The sequence below is a fragment of the Apodemus sylvaticus genome, chromosome 17, assembly GCF_947179515.1.
Source record: "Apodemus sylvaticus chromosome 17, mApoSyl1.1, whole genome shotgun sequence".
Taxonomy (NCBI): Eukaryota; Metazoa; Chordata; class Mammalia; order Rodentia; family Muridae; genus Apodemus; species Apodemus sylvaticus.
The window spans coordinates 14,168,846-14,189,286 of NC_067488.1; the positions used below are offsets into that span (position 1 = coordinate 14,168,846).

Sequence of the window (20,441 nt, forward strand, 5' to 3'; positions counted from 1 at the left end):
CCACCTTCTCAAAGGAGAAGGGCAAAGGTGGTTTGGGATGGATAGTGGGAGGGGTGACCAGGAAGGGGGCAGTGAGTGGGATGTAAAGTGATTAAGTAAAAAAAAAAATTTAAATTAAATAAAGAGTTCATCTGTCACAAGTCAGAATGGTTGTTATTGATAAAAGAAATAGCAAATGGTGCTGATGCTGGAAGAGGAAACTTAGATGTTGCTGTGGGTAATATAACCTAATTTAATGACTCAGAAAATTAAAAATAGACCTACTCTATGAACCCATTATACCACTTCTAGGAATTTAACCAAAGGCATTTAAGTCATCATACTTCAAATATACCTGGTCATCCTTGTTCATTGTATCACAATTAAAAATGGTGGAGTTATGAAGTTGACTTAAATATCTACCAACAGACAAATGATAAGGAAAACACAACATATGTGTACCCCAAAATTCAGCCACACACAAAGAAGAATGAAACTAAACTATATATAGAAAAATGTGTGTTACTAGAGATAATGTTAATGGAAGAGGCTAGAATTAGAAATAAAAATATCAGCCTTTTCTTATTTTTATATGTACTTGTTTCTTAGATATACAAGAGTGATTTTCTTAGACATGAGAGGGAAAAAATAGAGAGGAGGGTTGAGAGGGGAAAAGCTAGAGGAAATGTTCTATTTGGTACCATAGAGTTGAAGCCGTTTTTACATACAATAAATATAAACAAATGGATAAATTTAAAAATGCATTTTTTATGGTCTAACTCTAGACTATTACAGTAAGAAAACTGCAGGTTGACAAAAATATTTGTCTTTTCCCAGTTGGTTTTGGGAGCAAGAAAAGAAAGGAAAGTTGGGAGTGTAGAAACTTATGTTGGCCCTTTTTTTCCCCAGTCATCTTCTTCCTGTAGACATTGTGGGTCACAGATGTACCTTTTCTTCCTCTGGCCATTGTAAGCTTGCATATTCTTACTCTACTTCTTCTCTAAACTTGTTATAACTTTGTTAACTGCAGGAAGTTGAATTATTCAGGGACTCTGAGAAATCCATAGTGTATCCATTGACAGATCACTAAATCATCTTCAGTTGCATTTAAAACCTTAAACATTCCTTAAATTTTATGTTGTCAAATCATGACAATCTTCTACTAAAAAAATACCTACATAGAAATGTTTCAGATTATGGCTGGAATTCACGGGACAGCATCATGATCATGAATTTCTGAGTACTGTGATAATTAATAATAATAATAATAATAATAATAATTTTAAAATCTAAATGTATGACTCAATTTGCCAGAATCAAGAATGACATTTGTGTAAACAAGAAGAAAAAACAAGTCCTGTCAGAAGGTTATTAGTCTTCAAACAGAGGAAGCTTAAATATACAAAAGGACATTCAGAAAAGTGGTTTGTAATTTGTTCTACCTTACTGGCTCATTGGTCCCTCTTCCTGGACACTATGTATCAGTAGCACAAGATAGACAAAGGTAATGAAAATAAGCGAACAACATGAGTCCCCTAGGGATTCCAAATATAGGAAGCAAATAAATAGCTAAGGCAATGAAAGCAAAAGGCAAAGGTGAGAAGTCTTGATGATTTACCAAAGTGCTCAATGGCTCTTTGGACAATATCCTGTTGAAGGCTGAGATGCTCAGCAATGGGAGGGTTCTTTTAGAATGACTACAAAAACATGCAGCATGGAGAAATATAAAACTAAAGTAAGCCAACATATTTAAAGTTCATCAAACTTTGTGGTAGGCTAGAAAATGCAGCATTATCACATAGGAATGATGGTGTTATTTCTTAATGCAGAGAGCTAGGGTATATTTTGTGGGTATATATTTTAATCCCCAAACCTCCACAGACACAAAAATATTCCAGAAATTATATAGATGATGTAGGAACAAGAAGCTGGTTTTATTTATCTCTTAAAATACAACTTATTGTATTATGTATGATACCAATATCTTGAACAACTTAAACTTGAGTAAAAAAGGAACTAAGTATACATGTGAATGTAAAAACAAGATTTATTTTATCATTTAAACATTTAAAAACCTACTGTGAAACATACCTAAGGAAAAATATAAATAGCAAGTTAATAGGTATATCAGTATCTATTACATCAAATTTTAATTCTATCCATATTTTGAGATAGCTGATAATACAGTGTAAAATGACTAACATGCATCTCAGGTATAAAGCTCACAGTAGCCATATTGAATACAAAACTTGAGGTTGAAGGTTGTAATAAGTGTCAAGTGATGGTGTTATTACTTAATGCAGAGAGCTAGAAAGGCCATCAAAGACTATGAGTTTTGTTGATGATAAATAAAATATTCTATATAGCTACTCAGATACCTGTTTTTAGAATTAACTTTTCTTTAACTTTGAACATTAAGATATTAAATAATTCAATTGTATCAGTGTTCTGAGCCCAGATGATTTCAAAAAGAAAGAACACTGAGGATTCAGAAAGGAAATGCTACATCTTCGTAAAACTTCAAATTATAATAAAATTAAACAAACACATATTGTAAAGAACAGACAAGAAAATTCATTTAAAAATATTTCCAGTTATACTATAGAAAAAAGCAATTGTAAAACAAAAATTTCACATGCTGTGTAAATTTTGGCGTAAAAAATAAAAATGGTAATAAATCTGGTTGAGAAAAAAAGAATTACATAATCAGAATAAACCATCATAAAAATGTGAGTTTAATTTAATAAAATTAATTAATTAATATATTATTAATATATTAGTTAATATATTAAGCTCTTTCTTAATGATTAGGAAATTCATAATTTTTTTGATTTATTTTTTATTCGATATATTCTTTATATACATTTCAAATGATTTCCCCTTTTCTGGCTCCCCACTCCCTGAAAGTGCAATAAGTCCTCTTCACTCCCCCTGTTCCCCCATCTACTCCTTCCCACTTCCCTGTTCTGGCATTCCCTTATACTGCTGCACTGAGTCTTTTCAGAAACAGGGATCACTCCTCCGTTCTTCTTAGACATTATTTAATATGTGGATTATGTCTTGGGTATTCAAAGTTTCTAGGCTAATATCCACTTATCAGTGAGTGCATACCATGACTGATCTTTTGAGACTAGGATACCTCACTTATTATGATGTTCTCCAGCTCCATCCATTTGTCTAAGAATTTCATGAATTCATTGTTTCTAATGGCTGAATAGTACTCCATTGTGTAAATATACCACATTTTTTGTATCCATTCCTCTGTTGAGGGACACCTGGGTTCTTTCCAGCTTCTGGCTACTACAAATAGGGCTGCTATGAACATAGTGGAGCATGTGTCCTCATTGCATGCTGGGGAATCCTCTGGGTATATGCCCAGGAGTGGTGTAGCAGGGTGCTCAGAAAGTGTCATGCCCAGTTTTCTGAGGAACCGCCAGACTGATTTCCAAAGTGGTTGCACCATCTTGCAATTCCACCAGCAGTGGAGGAGTGTTCCTCTTTCTCCACATCCTCGCCAATACCTGCTGTCTCCTGATTTTTTTGACCTTAGCCATTCTGATTGGTGTGAGGTGAAATCTGAGAGTTGTTTTGATTTGCATTTCCCTAATGACTAATGATGCTAAACATTTCTTAAGGTGCTTCTCAGCCATCTGAAGTCCTTCATGTGAAAATTCTTTGTTTAGCTCTGTACCCCACTTTTTAATAGGGTTATTTGGTTCTTTGCAGTCTACCTTCTTGAATTTTTAGTATATATTAGATATTCACCCTCTGCCGGATTTAGAGTTAGTGAAGATACTTTCCCAATATGTTGGTTGACCTTTTGTCCTTTTGACAGTGTCCTTTGTCTTACAGAAACTTTGTAGTTTTATGAGGTCCCATTTGTCAATTCTTGATCTTAGAGCATTGGTGTTCTGTTCAGGAACTTTTCCCCTGTGCACATGACCTCAAGGGACTTCCCCGGTTTCTTTTCTATTAGGTTCAGTGTGTCAGGTTTTATGTGGAGGTCCTTAATCAACTTGGAGTTGAGTTTAGTACAAAGAGATAAGAATATATCAATTTGCATTCTCCTGCATGCTGACCTCCAGTTGAACTAGCACCATTTGTTGAAAAGGCTATCCTTTTTTCCCCAGTGGATGTTTTCAGCTCCTTTGTTGAAGATCAAGTGACCATAGGTGTGTGAGTTCATTTCTAGGTCTTCAATCCTATTCCATTGATCCGCTTGCCTGACATTGTACCAATACCATGCAGTTTTTATCACTATTGCTCTGTAATAATGTTTGAGTTCCGGGATACTGATTACCCCAGAAGTTTTTTACTGTTGAGGATAGTTTTAGCTATCCTGGGTTTTTTGTTATTCAAGATGAATTTGAGAATTGTTCTTTCTAGCTCTATGAAGAACTGAGCTGGGATTTTGATGGGGATTGCATTGAATCTGTAGATTTCTTTTGGCAAGATGGCCATTTAAACTATATTAATCCTGCCAATCCACGAACATGGAAGATTTTTCCATTTTCTGAGGTCTTCGATTTCCTTCTTCAGTGATCTGAAATTCTTGTCATAAGTCTTTTGCTTGTTTGGTTAGAGTCAGCCCAAGATACTTTATGCTGTTTGTGGCTATTGTGAAGGGTGTCATTTCAATAATTTCTTTCTCAGTCTGCTTATCCTTTGAATATAGAAAGGCTAGTGATTTGCTTGAGCTGATTTTGTAACCAGCCACTTTGCTAAAGTTGTTTATCATCTGTAGGAGTTCTCTGGTAGAATTTTTGGGGTCACTTCAGTTTTCTATCATATCATCTACAAATAGAGATAGTTTGACTTCTTCTATTCCAATTTATATACCTTTGACCTCCTTTTGTTGTCTAATTGCCTAGCTAGGACTTCAATAACTATATTGAAAAGATATGGAGAGAGGGGGCATTCTTGTCTAGTGTCTGATTTTAGTGGGATTGCTTGAGATTTCTCTCCATTTTGTTTGATGTTGGCTACCCGTTTGCTGTATATTGCTTTTACTATGTTTAGATATGGGCCTTGAATTCCTGTCCTTTTCAAGACTTTTAGCATGAAAGGATGCTGAATTTTGTCAAATGCTTTTTCAGCATCTAATGAAATAATCATGTGTTTTATTCTTTGAGTTCGTTTATATAGTGAATAGCATTGATGGATTTCCGTATATTGAACCAGCCCTGCATGCCTGGGATGAAGCCTACTTGATCATGGTGGATGATCGTTTTGATGTGTTCTTGAATTCAGTGGCCAAGAATTTTATTGAGTATTTTTGCATCGATATTCATAAGGGAATTTGGACTGAAATTCTTTTTCTTAGTTGGATCTTTGTGTGGTTTTGGTATCAGAGTAATTGTGGCTTAGTAGAAGGAGTTGGGTAGTGTTCCTTCTGTTTCTATTTGGTGGAATAGTTTGAAGAGTATTGGTGTTAAGTCTTCTTTGAATGTCTGATAGAATTCTGCACTAAAACCATCTGGTCTTGTGCTTTTTTTGGTCGGAAGGATTTCTATGATCCCTTCTATTTCTTTAGGGATTATGGGTCTGTTTAGATGATCTATTTGATCCTGATTTAGTTTTGATATTTGGTATCTGTCTAAGAAATTGTCTATTTCCTCCAGATTCTCCAGTTGTGTTGAGTATAGGCATTTGTAGTAGGATCTGATGATCTTTTGAATTTCCTCAGTTTCTGTTTTTATATCTCCCTTTTCATTTCTAATTTTGTTAATTTGGATACTTTCTCTGTGCCCTTTTGTTAGTTTGGCTAAGTGTTTATCTATCTTGTTGATTTTTTAAAAGAACCAGCTTCTGGTTTTTTTTTTTTTTTTTTTTTTTTGATTCTTTGTATGGTTCTCTTAGTTTCTACTTGATTGATTTTAGCCCTGAGTTTGATGATTTCCTGTCTTCTTCTCCTCCTGGGTGAATTAGCTTCTTTTTGTTCCAGGGCTTTCAGTTGTTCTGTTAAGCTTCTGGTGTATGCTCTCTCCAATTTCTTTTTGGAGGCACTCAAAGCTACGAGTTTTACTCTTAGCACTACTTTCATTGTGCCCCATAGATTTGTGTACATTGTGTCTTCATTTTCTTTAAATTCTAAAAAATCTTGGATTTCTTTCTTTATTTCTTCCTTGACCAAGGTATCTTTGAGCAGAGTATTATTCAGTTTCCATGTATATGTGGGATTTCTGTTGTTTTTATTGTTATTAAAGACCAATTTTACTCCATAGTGATCTGATAGGAGGCATGGGATTATTTTGATCTTCTTATATTTGTTGAGGTCTGTCTGGTGACCAACTATATGATCGATTTTGGAGAAGGTACCATGAGGTCCTGAGAAAAAGGTATATTCTTTTGCTTTGGGATGAAAAGTTCTACATATATCTATTAAATAAAGTTGGGATGAAAAGTTCTACATATATCTATTAAATCAAGTTGGTCCAAAGCTTCAATGAGCTTCACTGTCTCCCTGTTTAGTTTCTGTTTTCCTGATTGGTCCATTGAGGAGATTGGAGTGTTGAAGTCACCTACGATTATTGTGTTAGGTGCAAGGTGTGCTTTGAGCTTTAGTAAAGTTTCTTTTATGAATGAGGATGCCCTTGCATTTGGAGCATAGATATTCAGGATTGAGGGTTCTTCTTGTTGGATTTTTTCTTTGACCAGCAAGAAGTGTCCTTCGATGTTTCTTTTGATGACATTAGGTTGAAACTCAATTTTATCTGATATTAGAATGGCAACTCCGGCCTGTTTCCTGAGACCATTTACATGTAGAATTGTCTTCCAGCCTTTTACTCTAAGGTAATTTTTGTCTTTGACACTGAGTTGTGTTTCCTGTATTCAGCAAAATGTAGGGTCCTGTTTATGTGTCCACTCTGTTAGTTGATGTCTTTTTATTGGGGAATTTAGTCCATTGATGTTAAGCCATATTAAGGAGTAGTGGTTATTGCTTCCTATCAGTTTTGATGTTAATTTTATACTTGTGTGGTTATCTTCTTTTGGGTTTGATGAAAGAAATTTAATATCCTGCTTTTTCCAGGGTATAGTTTTCCTTGTTGTAATGGTGTTTTCACCTTATTATCCTTTGTAGGCCTCGGTTTGTGGAAAGATATTGTGTATATTTGGTTTTGTTGTGGAATATCTTGGTTTCTCCATCTTTGGTGACTGAAAGTTTTGCTGGGTATAATAGTCTTGGTTGGCATTTGTGTACTCTTAGAGTCTGCATGAGCTCCACTCAGGATCTTCTAGCTTTCATGGTCTCTGGTAAGAAGTCTGGGGTAATACTGATAGATCTTCCTTAATATATTGCTTTCCCTTTTTCTCTTACTGCCCTAAGTATTCTTTCTTTGTTTTGTACATTTGGGGTTTTGATTATTATGTGATGGGAAGTATTTCTGTTCTGGTACAGTCTGTTTGGAGTTCTGTAAGCTTCTTGTATATTCATGGGAATCTCTCTCTTTAGGTTAGGGAAATTTTCTTCTATAATTTTGTTGAAGATATTTGTTGACCATTTAAGTTGTAAATCTTCATTCTCATCAATGCCTATAATCCTTAGGTTTGACTTTCTCATTGTGCCCTGAATTTCCTGGATGTTTTAGGTTACAAGCTTTTTGCATTTTATATTTTCGTTGACTATTGAGTCTATGGTTTATATGGTATCTTCAGCATCTGATATTCTTTCTTCTATCTCTTATATTCTGTTGTTGATATTTGCATCTATGGCCCCTGGTTTTTTCCCAAGGTTTTCTATCTCCAAAGTTGTCTCCCTTTGTGACTTCTTAGTTGTTTCTACTTTTGTTTTGAGATCCTGAATGTTTTTGCTCAGTTCTTTCACTTGCTTGTGTGTGTTTTCCTGTAATTCTTTGAGAGATTTTTGTGTTTCCTCTTTCATGACTTCTGCCTGTTGATCAAAGTTCTCCTGTATTTCTTCAAGTGATTTTTTTCATTTCCTCCTTATTGACTACTAACTTATGACCCATATTCTCCTGAATTTCTTTAAGTGACTTTTGTGTTTCCCTTGTAAGGGCTTCTAGATTTTGGTCATTTTTCTCCTGAATTTCTTTAAGATATTTATTTATGTCATTCATGTGTTCCTCTAACTGTATCCTGACCAGTGATTTTAAATCCAACTCTTGTTTTGCTGGTGTGTTGGTGTATCTAGGACAAGCTCTTGATGGAGAATTGGGTTCAGATGCTGCCATAATGCCTTGGTTTATGCTAGTAATGTTCCTATGTTTGCCTTTAATCATCTGGTTCTCACTGGTGTTAGATGGTCTTATTGTCCCTGGCTGGTGCTTCAACCTCCTGTGGACCTTTAAGGTTATTTCTGTGATGCTGTATGACTGGGTTTCCTCTGGCACAGATTGCTGATATGCTGCCTTCCTCTTTTGTTGTACCTTTGGAATGCTGCTGAGTCTTGCCTCAAGCAATGTTATACTTGGGTGGTCTCAGTGAACCAAGTGTTCCCTGACTGTTCTGTCATGGAGTGAAGATGGCAGCAAAGAGTCACTTCCTCTGTTGATCCTCACATAGGACACTGGCCCCATGATGGGCTGGCTGGCAAATAAACTGCCTATGTGCTCAGATCCTAGGTGCAGGCAGGCCCCTGGTGGTTTGCATCACCAAAGATCTTAAACTCCGCATAATTCAGTACCTAGTGATGCTTTTCTGCCCCAGCAGGCAGCAAAGATGGTCACGAGGGGTCACTCCCTCTGCTGCTCTGTACATAGGACATTGGCCCCATGACTGGCTGGCTGACAGAAGAACCACCTATGTGCTCAGGTCCTGGGTGCAGGCAGACCCCTGGAGGTTTGCACCTCCAGAGATCTTAAGCTCAGGATAAAACAGTACCTAGTGATGCTTTTCCGCCCAGGCTGGTATCAAAGATGGCTGTGTGGAATCACTCCCTCTGCTGCTCTCTATGTAGGACACAGGCCCCATGATTGGCTCGCTGGCAGACGAACCGCCTATGTGCCAGAAATTCATAATTAAATATCATTTTGTAACTTTAAACAGTCACGGTAAGTTAGGTAATGGCTAGACTTAATAGAAATAATTATTTTTATTCATATTATGAAGACTGCACCTGAGAACAAACTAACAGAAATTTGATACAAAGACCACATCCAGTTCTATTTTATAATTTTAATTTTGTTTGGATAGTGCAGTATTCTAAATAGTCTTTATTATATGCTGTTAGTGTAATGGACCTCTCCATTTTAAGGCACAGTAAAAATTATGGATCACTAGCAAGTAATACTTATTATTAGAACTTACATAATATTAAGGGCTTCTAGGCATAAAATTTGTTTATAATTTTAATTTATATTTCTCCTGTGTGTGTAGGTGAATAATTTAGAAATAGCCTGGAAAATTATAAAGGAAAGATTCTGAAATGATAATATTACAGAAAAGAAAGCAAATGTACAATTCAAAATTAAAGCACTGCCATAAGTATTTGTCATTATAAAAATGCTAATCAACCAACAAACCTTGAAATTGGGCTATGTTCTATAGTAGCAACTAGACAGCCAAGATGTAATTTTTATGGAAATGTAAACTAGTACTTATTAGCAGATAACTATGATTTCCTCTTTTATAATGATAATGTATGTGAACCAAAGTACTGTTTAAAGTGAATTTCATTGTGAATTATTATATGACTATTTGATTCATATACCTATCTTATTAAACATATGCCTAAACCATCATGTGAATAAAAGGGAGCTCTGAGTAGAAAAAATTTACAATGACAGCAGAAGACTAAGATATATGATTACTAAAATGGTTATACACTAACTAATTTCTACAACATTTCCCAATTAGCTCTGATAATGATGGAAAGTATTTCAAAATTTGTAGCATGAAAAAGGACTTTGACATGATTTATTGATGATTGGAACATTTGACATTGTGACTTTATTCACTGAGGGCTATGTACATGCAGAAAAGTGAGCAGACCTGAGGAGAACATTCTGTGTCTTTACATACTGTGCCTTATTCCCTTGTAACAAGGTCTCATTTTGAACTTGGAGAAATGCTGAGGATGAACTTACCGGAGCAATCCTCCTATCTCTAGCAATGCTCCTATGCCTCCAGTCACAACATTTATGTTTCAAGCACAATTGTTCAGGGCCACTTTTTTACATGGAAACTGGGTGTTTGGTTTGACACCCTTACACAGTAACAGATAACATTATTACGTACTGAATTATCTCTCCGGTGACAGCTATTTTAACTGTCATCATTACCCTGACATTTCATTACTACAATGAAGGATTTTTGATATAAAAGGTCACAAGTAACTTACATGACAAAACCTGCTTCCTTTTCAGATTATAAATTTTTCCTTTGCTTTCTCTTATTCACCAAAATGTAAATGCCCACAAACATGATGAACACCATTCAGAGTTAATTCATAAGTCCTTTCTTCCCTATGATGTATATTCTAACTTTCCAAATCTTCCATAAATTAGTTAAAGTTACTGGGTCAAGCCACAAAACAAGGAATTAAACATATTGGAGTTTCATTTCTTTTCAACAAAGTAAAAAGCTTTAATAATTCAATTTCATGTACATACACTGTATACTTAATAAATAAGATTTTGTTTAGGTATTTTATTAAAATAGATTGCTTTTATGTAATATCTATTTTTGGATTTATATAAATAAAATATCAAAAATACATAATGAAAGAAATAATTTGAGGTAGATACAATGTTGGTTATATAAATGGTTTAAAGGAATTTTTCCTTTAGTTATTCAATTTTGTTTTTAAAACTTCTCTCATATATTACATCCAAACTCAATTTCTCCTCTCTCCTGTCCTCCCTACTCCCCTACAGACAAACCTGCCCCCTAGAGCCATCCCTTCCTTTGTTTTCCTTCATAAAAGTACAAGGCTCCCAGTGCTATCAACTGAACAAGGTATAAGAAGATGCAATAAGATTGGGGGACCAGAAAAGGGGAAATCATTTGAAATGTAAATAAAAATATATAGAATGAAATAAAAAATAACATTAAAAAAAAGAAACATGCATTCCTAAGTTTGACAAGGAAACTCAGTAAGAGAAAAAGTGTGATTATGAGAGTTAGAGATGCTCCCATTCCCACTGTTATGAGTTCAACCATAATACTAAGCTATGCAACAATAACATATATAGAGGAGCTAGCCCACACCCATACAACTTTCTAGACTGCAGCTTCAGTCTTTGTAAGCCCCTAGGAGTCATGTTCAGTTGATTCTATGAACCATAGTCTCATGGTCTCTTTGACCCCTGTGGCTGCTAATTTCAGTTTCCCAACTCCAATATCCACTGAGATCATCATGCCTCCTAATCCACACCCTTTCTATCTCTCCTTAGACTGCAAACAGGATCTAAAGAATAAAAGTAAAATTAAATTAATTTAAAATAAAATAAAATATATAAAAATAATCTAAAATAAGGCAAAAAAAGTCAGAAGATTAAGCACATGAAATAAATGCAGAAATGAGATACATAGATTCTTATGTATAGGAATATCATAAAAGCAAAACCAGACACTCTAAAAGATAAGCAAAACAATACAAAACTGTATGCAAACTGTAATACAAAACAAACAAATAGTAAACAAATTCCACAATGATATACTCTGAAAAAAAGAACCGTCAAGATAGCATTGAGTTTAGTTTGCTTTGACCCTTTAGTGCTGGGTAATGAGTCACGGGTTTGCCCTCAAGAATGGTTTATATCCATATTGGAGATATACTGAAACAAAACCAGCTTTTTGTAAGTGGTTATTAGACATAGTTTCTGTGTTTTTGGTGTTAGCTTGTGCCCAGTTCACGTCTCAGTACTGGGAAGTCACCTTCTATAAACCTGTTCAAGCCCTGTGCTTGCCATTAGCCTTTCTACATTGGTTCTGCCATGTTTAGAAGACTGTGTTTCCTTGGTTTCCTCCATTCCTTCCATGCCCTTGGCTCTTACCATATTATACCTCTGCTTATACAGAGATCTGATCCCTAATGGCATCAATTTCATGAAGATATCTCATTTAGAACCGGGCAGTCCAAGGGTTTGTGCTCTCTCACACATTATCTGGCTGTGGCTACCCGCCCATTCTTCTTCCCATCTATTACAAGAATAAGCTTCTCTCAAGATGACTGAGTATTGCAAAGTTATATAAATAGCAGAATTTTACTAGGAGTCATTTAGCATTCCATTAGTAAAAATATATTAACTGGTTTGTTCCTGGTTATTTTATCAATATGATCTCAGCTTCATGATCATCAGAGCAGTACTAAATATAGGTTACATCTCATAGAGTGAGCCTTAAGCCTTATCAATAATTCACTGATTGCTCCTTCAAGCTTTGGAGCTCTATTGCACTAGTGTCATTGGTCACTAGCACATCTTTCAGGGAAGTTATCACTGTAGTGACCAACTATGATCCCTGAGAGCTGCAGTAATGACATGATATCCCCACAGGTACAATAATCACATGCATATTATTGGAGTAACCAACCACTTTTTGAATTAGATTTAAGGTCTTCACAATGGGAAGAAAGTTATACCTCACATTGGTGAAGCTGAAATTTGAAGATAGATGTGACATGTTCTCTTGAGGAAAACCTACTGCAACTTCTTTTTCTGATGAATAAATCAATAAAATTACTTCTAATGGCATGTTACTATTTCCATAGATCATTGCTCCTCTTAATCTTCATCAGAGAAGCTTCTACTTGCAATAGATAGTTTATTGCACAGAAAATAGGCTTTGGACCATTTGTCCTAAGGTGAATGTTTCTATAACACCACTAAACAAAAGACTTATTGCACTGTGCAGAAGAAAGGGGGGGGGGAAATATTTTAAACCTCAGAGAGAGTGAATGGTATCAAGAAAATAACATTTATTCAGACATTACAGATTACATATATACTAATGAATGTTCAGAGACTAACAACATGCATAAATACTGTAGAGGCTCAAGTCAGTCAAAACGCAAGTATTGAAGGGGTAAGTTGTGTTTGTATGTCCCACACCTAGTCCAATAGGTATTCACAGTATTCTTCATGGAAGGGACAGTTGATATATAATATCAATCAAATCCATTCTCAGAAATAGACAGCCAACAAAAACTGGACTCCTTGGAATTTTTGTTTTGTTTGCCTATTTATTTGTTGTTAAGAGAGAGGACAAACAGAAATTGTGTGACTGTGGAAGTGGGGAGGACCTGGGAAGAATTTGGAGAAGGGGTGATCACGATTAAAATTTATTGTATGCTATTCTAAAAAATTGCAAACAAAAATAAAAAAGAAAATATATAAAATAAAATAATAGCAGATTAACTTTAATACAAAATTTTATATTTTCAACATTTTTAGGTTTCCCCTCACCAGCATACCATACAATGATGAGGGTTGGCAGAAGTCACCCAGCCATACATCCCACCTGTGGCAGGAGCCACTACAATGTACAAATATGTGATAGACAGATGGGAGAGAAAGAGAAGCAGAACAGTTTAACATTATAAAGAGAGGTAGAACCGAGGTTGGAGAAGAATAACTTGTTGTGATTAGCCAGTCCCCCACAACCTAAGGCCATGCATGGTAAAATCACAGCCCTCACTACTACAGAGAGCCATGTATGTGTCCATGGCTATGAAGATGCAGGGGGCTTGTGTAGATACCCTTGGCTCATATTACCACTAAAGACCATAATGACATCACTCTTCTGGACTGCTGCCTGGGACCACATTAATTTCTAAGGGCTGTGTAGTGCTATCCCTTCCACTTACTGGTTGTAACACTTTGGAAAGTTGGAGCCACATCTGGCTGGCTGCAGAATTAGGGAGAGGAGGCCCTGAACCTCATCTGGGAAACACAGCTGTAGATAGACCTAGCTGTGATGGGGTAGGGACAGATACAGTATTAAATAATTAAAAATCTCCCCAGGGTTTCTACCTAGCCTTTGATAGTTGAGTTCTTGAATGAAAGACACATACAGACTTTATATTTACAATAAGTATTAATCAGCACAGCAGCTGGGTAACTGCCTACCATCATGCTGTTAGAATAAAGTGCCCTATCAATAATCCTGAATTATTACTATTTCCTATGTTCCTATTGGGCAGCTATCAAGGGCTATCAGCTATCATAGGTCTCTTGACCTATGGCGGATTCTCCTTCTTCCTCTCCTTAACATTCTTTCTTATGATCCAAAGCTTGGGAAACCTAAAGCCAACCTATATCTTTACTGCTCAGCTTTGGTTGTTGGTATCTTTATTTGCCATACACAACTAGCTTGGGATCAAAGGTACTTACCTAGCCTCTGCAGTGTGGACTCTCTCATCTCTGAGGCAACCAGTTTGGAGTGGGTTCAAATTAACATTAGAATACAAGCAGTATTAGGCCAACTCTCTATAGGCATGTGAGCCAGCTTACAGGGAATAAAAGTAGAAGATCAGACTCTGCCCCTTGTTGGCTGATACATTGGATTAGCTAGCAATTGCATTGCTGAGAAGCTCACCCGAAGTGCCTCGGTGCTACAGTGCTGGGAGGCCTACCAACTCAGCTATAATACAGTACACATCCAGAACATTGAGTTTGACCATCCCAAAATCTACCTCATCTATGAATTGTTGGAACATGGAAAATATTCAGTCCTATTATTAATCAAACCACATTTAAAACCTCAAAATAAACTTTGAATTAATCATAGATATGCTTTCAAAGTATGAAATTGTTTTTCGTGAATTATGGGTAAAAAATAGCAAAAGAATAATTCTATAAAAGCCAATTAATATAAAATAATAGGGGGTAAGAAGATTAAAAGTTCCTTTAAATAAAATGCTGTAAAATATAGAATTGTTTAAGAAAAACTAATATCTTGGGCCAGTGAGTTGATTCAGGTGTTGAAGAAATTAATTGTAAAAACCTGGACACCTGGATTTAGTCGTTGCAATTTCTATAAGGAGGAAGAGTAAACAAAGGACACATAGGTATTCTCAGGCTTCCCCATACATGCTGTGGCACATACATTTAAACCCTATACTATCAAAAATATTTAAAATCTCAACTTTTTTAATTAGGGTATTCAAGCAGAATACAACAAATTTTATGCCAATATAGCTATTTTTTAAAAATCTTATTATACTCTATTTTGTAACATTCTGTTATCTCTTAGAAGCCTGCCATTTTCTACTGAGAAACAGAAAAGGAATGGATATCGATAGAACAGATGGGTGCAGAAACTGGAGAGGAAGAGGGAGGGAAAACTTTGATCATGATGTATTGCATAAGAAGGAATCCATTTTCAATAAAATGGGAAAAAGAAATATTCTGAATGTACTGCTAAGTGGTAGTAACTGCAGCAAAGGTGAATAAAAATAAAATTAATTAATAAACTATATGTGATTGCATTATCTGCATTTTTATAATCCATGCGATGTTTGTATCAAACACAGTTAAACATAAAAATAAAAATTGTGTATGAAGTTATAGGCACTTGAAATAGAGATACATAAAACTATTTAATTTTTACAAATATCATAAAACAAAATTTCAGCATACTCATGCTGGGAGTAAAAGCACATTTATATTTAACACTGATATTAATTATCAATATTAACATTAATATTGAGATTACTTCACTTAAACTTAATTTATTATTCTTCTATCATGGCTTCCATTTGATAGTTGATCTTTCTTTTCATTTTTTTATTTTACTTTACTTTTCTCTTTTTTTCTATACAAAAATGAAACTTTTTCTGAACCACAAAGAATGAACACAGAAGAAGTCCTTGTCAGAAACTAAGTTCAATGACACAGCTAAAAATTCAATTTTCCTGTTGAGGTTTAGAAGCCAAGGGCATGATCAGCTTATTTTTAATGTGTTGACTCTGAATGGCTGTCCTTTGAGTGAATTGGCCTGAAAGTAGAAAATTCTTATCTGATTTCTCAATGCAGCAACTTAGAAAAAAAATAATATTAGAAGATGTTCTCTCAAACTTAGCACCTGAGTTGACTTCCAAATATTCTATTCTGTTTTTTTTTTACAGAAGATCTTTTATAAATTTTATTGATTCTTTCTGAATTTCACATCTTGTACCCTAGTACCATTCACCTCCCCTCAGGTCCACCCTCTGCCTTTGCAGTGCTTGCCCAAATAGCGCGCGCGCGCGCACACACACACACACACACACACACACACGGCATAAGAAAACATCTCATCATGTGAGCTGTATTGTCACAGTGTGTCCCGAAGTATATACATTTTCCACACATCTCTATCTACTTGCAAATGTTCATTCCAATAACTTACTGGTCTAGTTTGAGATCTCTGGCTTCTGTGACACCATCAACAGTGGATTATTGTCAATATCCCCCTCCTTGTTATCCTATTGTCAATCTATGTTATAGAGATCCTGTAGCTTTGGAATAGAAGGACTGGCCCTTTCAAAAATCCAAACTGCTTACAGATGATATAGATATTGTGGTTGGCCATCTCAGAGCCTTGAATTTGTACTTGGATAGAAGCTGAGGTGGTCAGCATATCAGCTCTCCTGCACCTGGATAAGTATGGCAATCGCCCCATTACTGTTCTAGCTAAGCCATCCAATGTCACCATTGGCAAGAGGTAGGGTCAACTCTCCTCTCTTGCCCCCAGGGTGGCTCACATCCACCCACACTTCCAGAATCAGCTCCACTATACTTCCTAGTCAAGGAACAAGGCCCAGTCTCCAATTGCTACAGCCTATGAGGGGATGGGCCAGCTCTACTGCTTTTATTCCTTCTTGGCTGACTCTCTTGTGCCTTCCCAGGCATGGGCAGCTTCCCTGGTGACATGCAGGCCTGTTCTCCTGAATGCTATCCTAATGCCACTAAGGCATGGCTAGCTCTCCAGTTCTCATGTCCTCAGAGATAGATCTCTCCTACCAAAGAATGATAGGGGGAAGGGGGCCATCACACCCCACCTACCAATACCTCCTCCCTGCAGAGTTTTGGCAGAGGTAGCTTTATTGGAGTTTCACCCTGGAGTCAGCTCATATGTGCCTCCTCAACCAGGGCCAGTTCTACTCTGCTGGCTAAGGAGGCCTCTCTAAAGACCAACTCTTCCAAGTACTGAATTGAATGAGGGACAAGACCAGCTCATATACTCTCATGAGGCCAGGGCCAGCAATGTCAACTATAGCAGGTGTCCAGGGAGAATGGGGGAGGGCATCAGCCCTCATACACACACTACAATATGGCAGAGAAGTGGGGGAGCCAGCTCCCCCTTACTCTCCTCCACAAGCCTTGTCCACACCTGTTTGAACAGAGCCAGCATATTTTTACTGCCCAGTATAGGGGCAGGATCCCCCACTCCTGGGTTCTGAGAAAGGGACAGGACCTGCTCTGCTGAATGTATAAAGAGATGAGGGATCGGAGGTAGAGAATCAACCTTACACCAATAACAACCACAGCAGATGAGTGGCCAGGACAGCGCTCCAAATCCCAATCTTTCACACTGGGGACTGGCTCAGCTGAGCCCCTTTATCTTCCGTGCTGCCCAGGTAAGTTACAGAACCTACTCTCCCAAGTGCTGCAGCTGACAATGGGCAGGTACATCTATAGATCATGATCCTGTAGTCAACTTTCCCTTTTTCTGGACATGGCAAGGGGGCTTTACTTCTTCCCCAGGGCTACTTCACAGCAGAGGAGTGTTGGGTCAGCTCTTCCATGCTCATGCTCTCTTTGCTGGCTCAGCATACCCCCTCCACCATCAGGGATAGCTCCACTCTGTGGCCTGGGCAAGGCTCAGGGACAATTGTTCTGAGTGCCTCCAGTGGAAAGAAATGGGACCAACTATCCAAGAGAACTACATCCAGTGAGGGACAGGACCAGTTTGGTAAAGACCATGGATATCCACGTGGTCCTGGCTGTTTCCCAGAACAAGGACATCCCATATTCTTGTCTGGTAGTATGAGTTACAGACATTGACATTGACACCAGCAACTGTATTGCCAGGGCCTCAGACATGGCAGACAGAGGCAGCTCCAGTTGTGACTGGTTTATGGCCTTAGGTTGCAGGTCTGGCTTCTCCCAACAGGCTACTCTTTTACATCCTTGAGTCTTCTGTTTTATCTTTCTTCATAATGTTCAATCTTCTCCACTTATCTTTATCTCCCATCAGACCACCATATTCTCACATATTGTTGTGGCTCCAACTGTAGGCTGACCATGGGGTTGACAAGCCCTTGGGTGACATCCTCCATCCATGTTGTGTGGCATATTACTAAAGCAAGTCTCTATAGCCTTTCTGTGCAGTGCACTACCGGACATTTCACAGGACTCTTTCTTTATCCTTCTATGATGGATACACTGTCTTGATTTGATTTGATATTTATGTGTCTTAGGCATAAAACAGATTTGGCTGATAAGCCAAGTATCTCAAGATGAAGGACAAAGAACTGCCACATGCTCTGCCCCTGCGTGATATAAGAACAGCATTCCAACCAAGTGTCTCTTTGCCCATTGATAGGGCATCACATACTCTGTTCTTGAGTATATTTTTTAATTTGTTTCTTTTTTGTTTTGATTTGATTTTTGTTTGTGTTTGTCAATTTAATCAAAGGCCAGGACTGCATATGATTCATGAAACTAACTCCATAGACTAAGCACTAATTAGATATTCTAGTTAGTTGTTATTTTAAGTTATTTGAACTTCAAAAACGATGTATCAGTGTGTCACCATAGATATTAAAACTAGTTCATAAGGGGGTAGATTATGATGTACAAGTCATCAGAAATTTGATGTGGTCAAATAAACTTATTTTTTAGTGTCTTTTGAATTGTTATGGATGACTTTCATAAAAAAAATCATACAGTGATTATCTTTCAGAGGAAGGCTTTTAATGTAGAGCACAGTCTGGGAGATTTGAGAGGAGATGAAAGTGACGATATATACTCTGAGGATTCCAGGCTCTAACATGATAACAGGTAACATGTCATCAATAAATTAATTTCATTTCTAGAAAATGTTTTAATCAAAATAGAATTACAACATTACCTCCCTCCTTTTTTTCTATCCAGGTGCTCCAAGATATCCTCCTCGAGGACATTACATACTCCTCTGCTATAAAGCTGATATTATATTTGATTAATTTATTTACATGAATATGTTTACTTATATAGACGAGTAGCACAAATAAGTATCTGAATCAGTTTTAATTGTTTCTATGTATATAGTTCTAGTGCTGAGAACTCAGTATGAACAAAATTATTGTCCCAGAAGTTGCCTATAATTCTTTGTCTAAGGTAGGAACTTAATGAAATATGTTCTATGTTAGTCTGTCCTTTGATATTGCTATTTTTCTGTTCCTGTTTATGCAGCAATTTCCAAGAGAGTATGTTTCACAATAAACTCCCTGTGGCTTGGAATTTTAAAAATCTTTCCAAATTCTTTTCTGCTGTGCTCCCAGAGCCATAAATGCAATAACTATAATATTATCTCTACTATCTATTTACATATACTTTGGGTCCAGTTGTATTTTGGATGTTCTCTGGTTTTTTCTGTAGTCTTTTTTAATGAAGAGTAGTAGACATATTTAATCTCTGAGTGTGAGAATAAGATTTAGAAGGGACTACGAAATTATACGGATCTAGCAAAGGGAAGTAGTAGATTCATTTTTAAGGTCTATTAATTTTCTGGCACTGGGAAGCTGGCTAGATCATCATTAGTATGCATAATTTACATAATCTTGAATATCCAACAGCTGTTGGATATTAGTGACATGTTAGTGCCACTTATTGATAGCACAAGCCTGATATCTTTTTTACAACATAGAAGGAACTATAGGTACTAAAACATGTAAAGAAAAGTGTAGCTGTGAAGAAATAGATTAATTAATTTGTAGAGCACAGTTTTAAAAAGAAATTGAGAAGTAGACTTTGGAATGGCAAGGAAGGTTTAATTATTAATGATGATATTTCTAAAAATGGCTGTATAATTTTGTTGCATGACTTTTCCTAATGAAAATCTGGTAAAACACTTCAGGTAGGGCTGCATCCATAAAACAAAGAAACAAATCCATGTAAGTCTAGATGGAGAATCAGTGAGTCTGTTTGGAGTTACAACTGAAGCATGGGTAGCAACAAAGATTAGTGTGTCATTGGGAGGGCCATTTTTGGGTGGCTACTGATCAAAGCTGCATTTCTGGAACACATTAAAAATTTGCATGCAGTTCCTCCAGAATCTCAGCTATCAAGAAGTTGATTACTGCTTTGATATGCTGGAGGATGGGGACAGTCTGGTTTATTTTATAGTTTATTTAACTCTACAAGTGACCTATGATTCTTCAGTGTCTTAAGACACATAGCACACATTCTTTCATTTAAATGAAATTATTTTCAGTTTTTTGATAGCAGTTTCAAAGAGTCTTCTAAAACAGGGTGAGCATGTACTCTTGTAGTCAATTGCAAGATAACACAGCACATTCATGGATGAAAATA

General features: G+C 36.5%; 1 non-coding gene across 1 annotated transcript; it reads right to left on the reverse strand.

Moving 5' to 3' along the window:
• Window positions 1-18,333: 18,333 nt before the first annotated feature.
• LOC127668250 (small nucleolar RNA SNORA48) lies at window positions 18,334-18,475 on the reverse strand. The gene has a single exon (XR_007974033.1). It is a non-coding gene; the product is annotated as a small nucleolar RNA SNORA48 (small nucleolar RNA).
• Window positions 18,476-20,441: the final 1,966 nt, after the last annotated feature.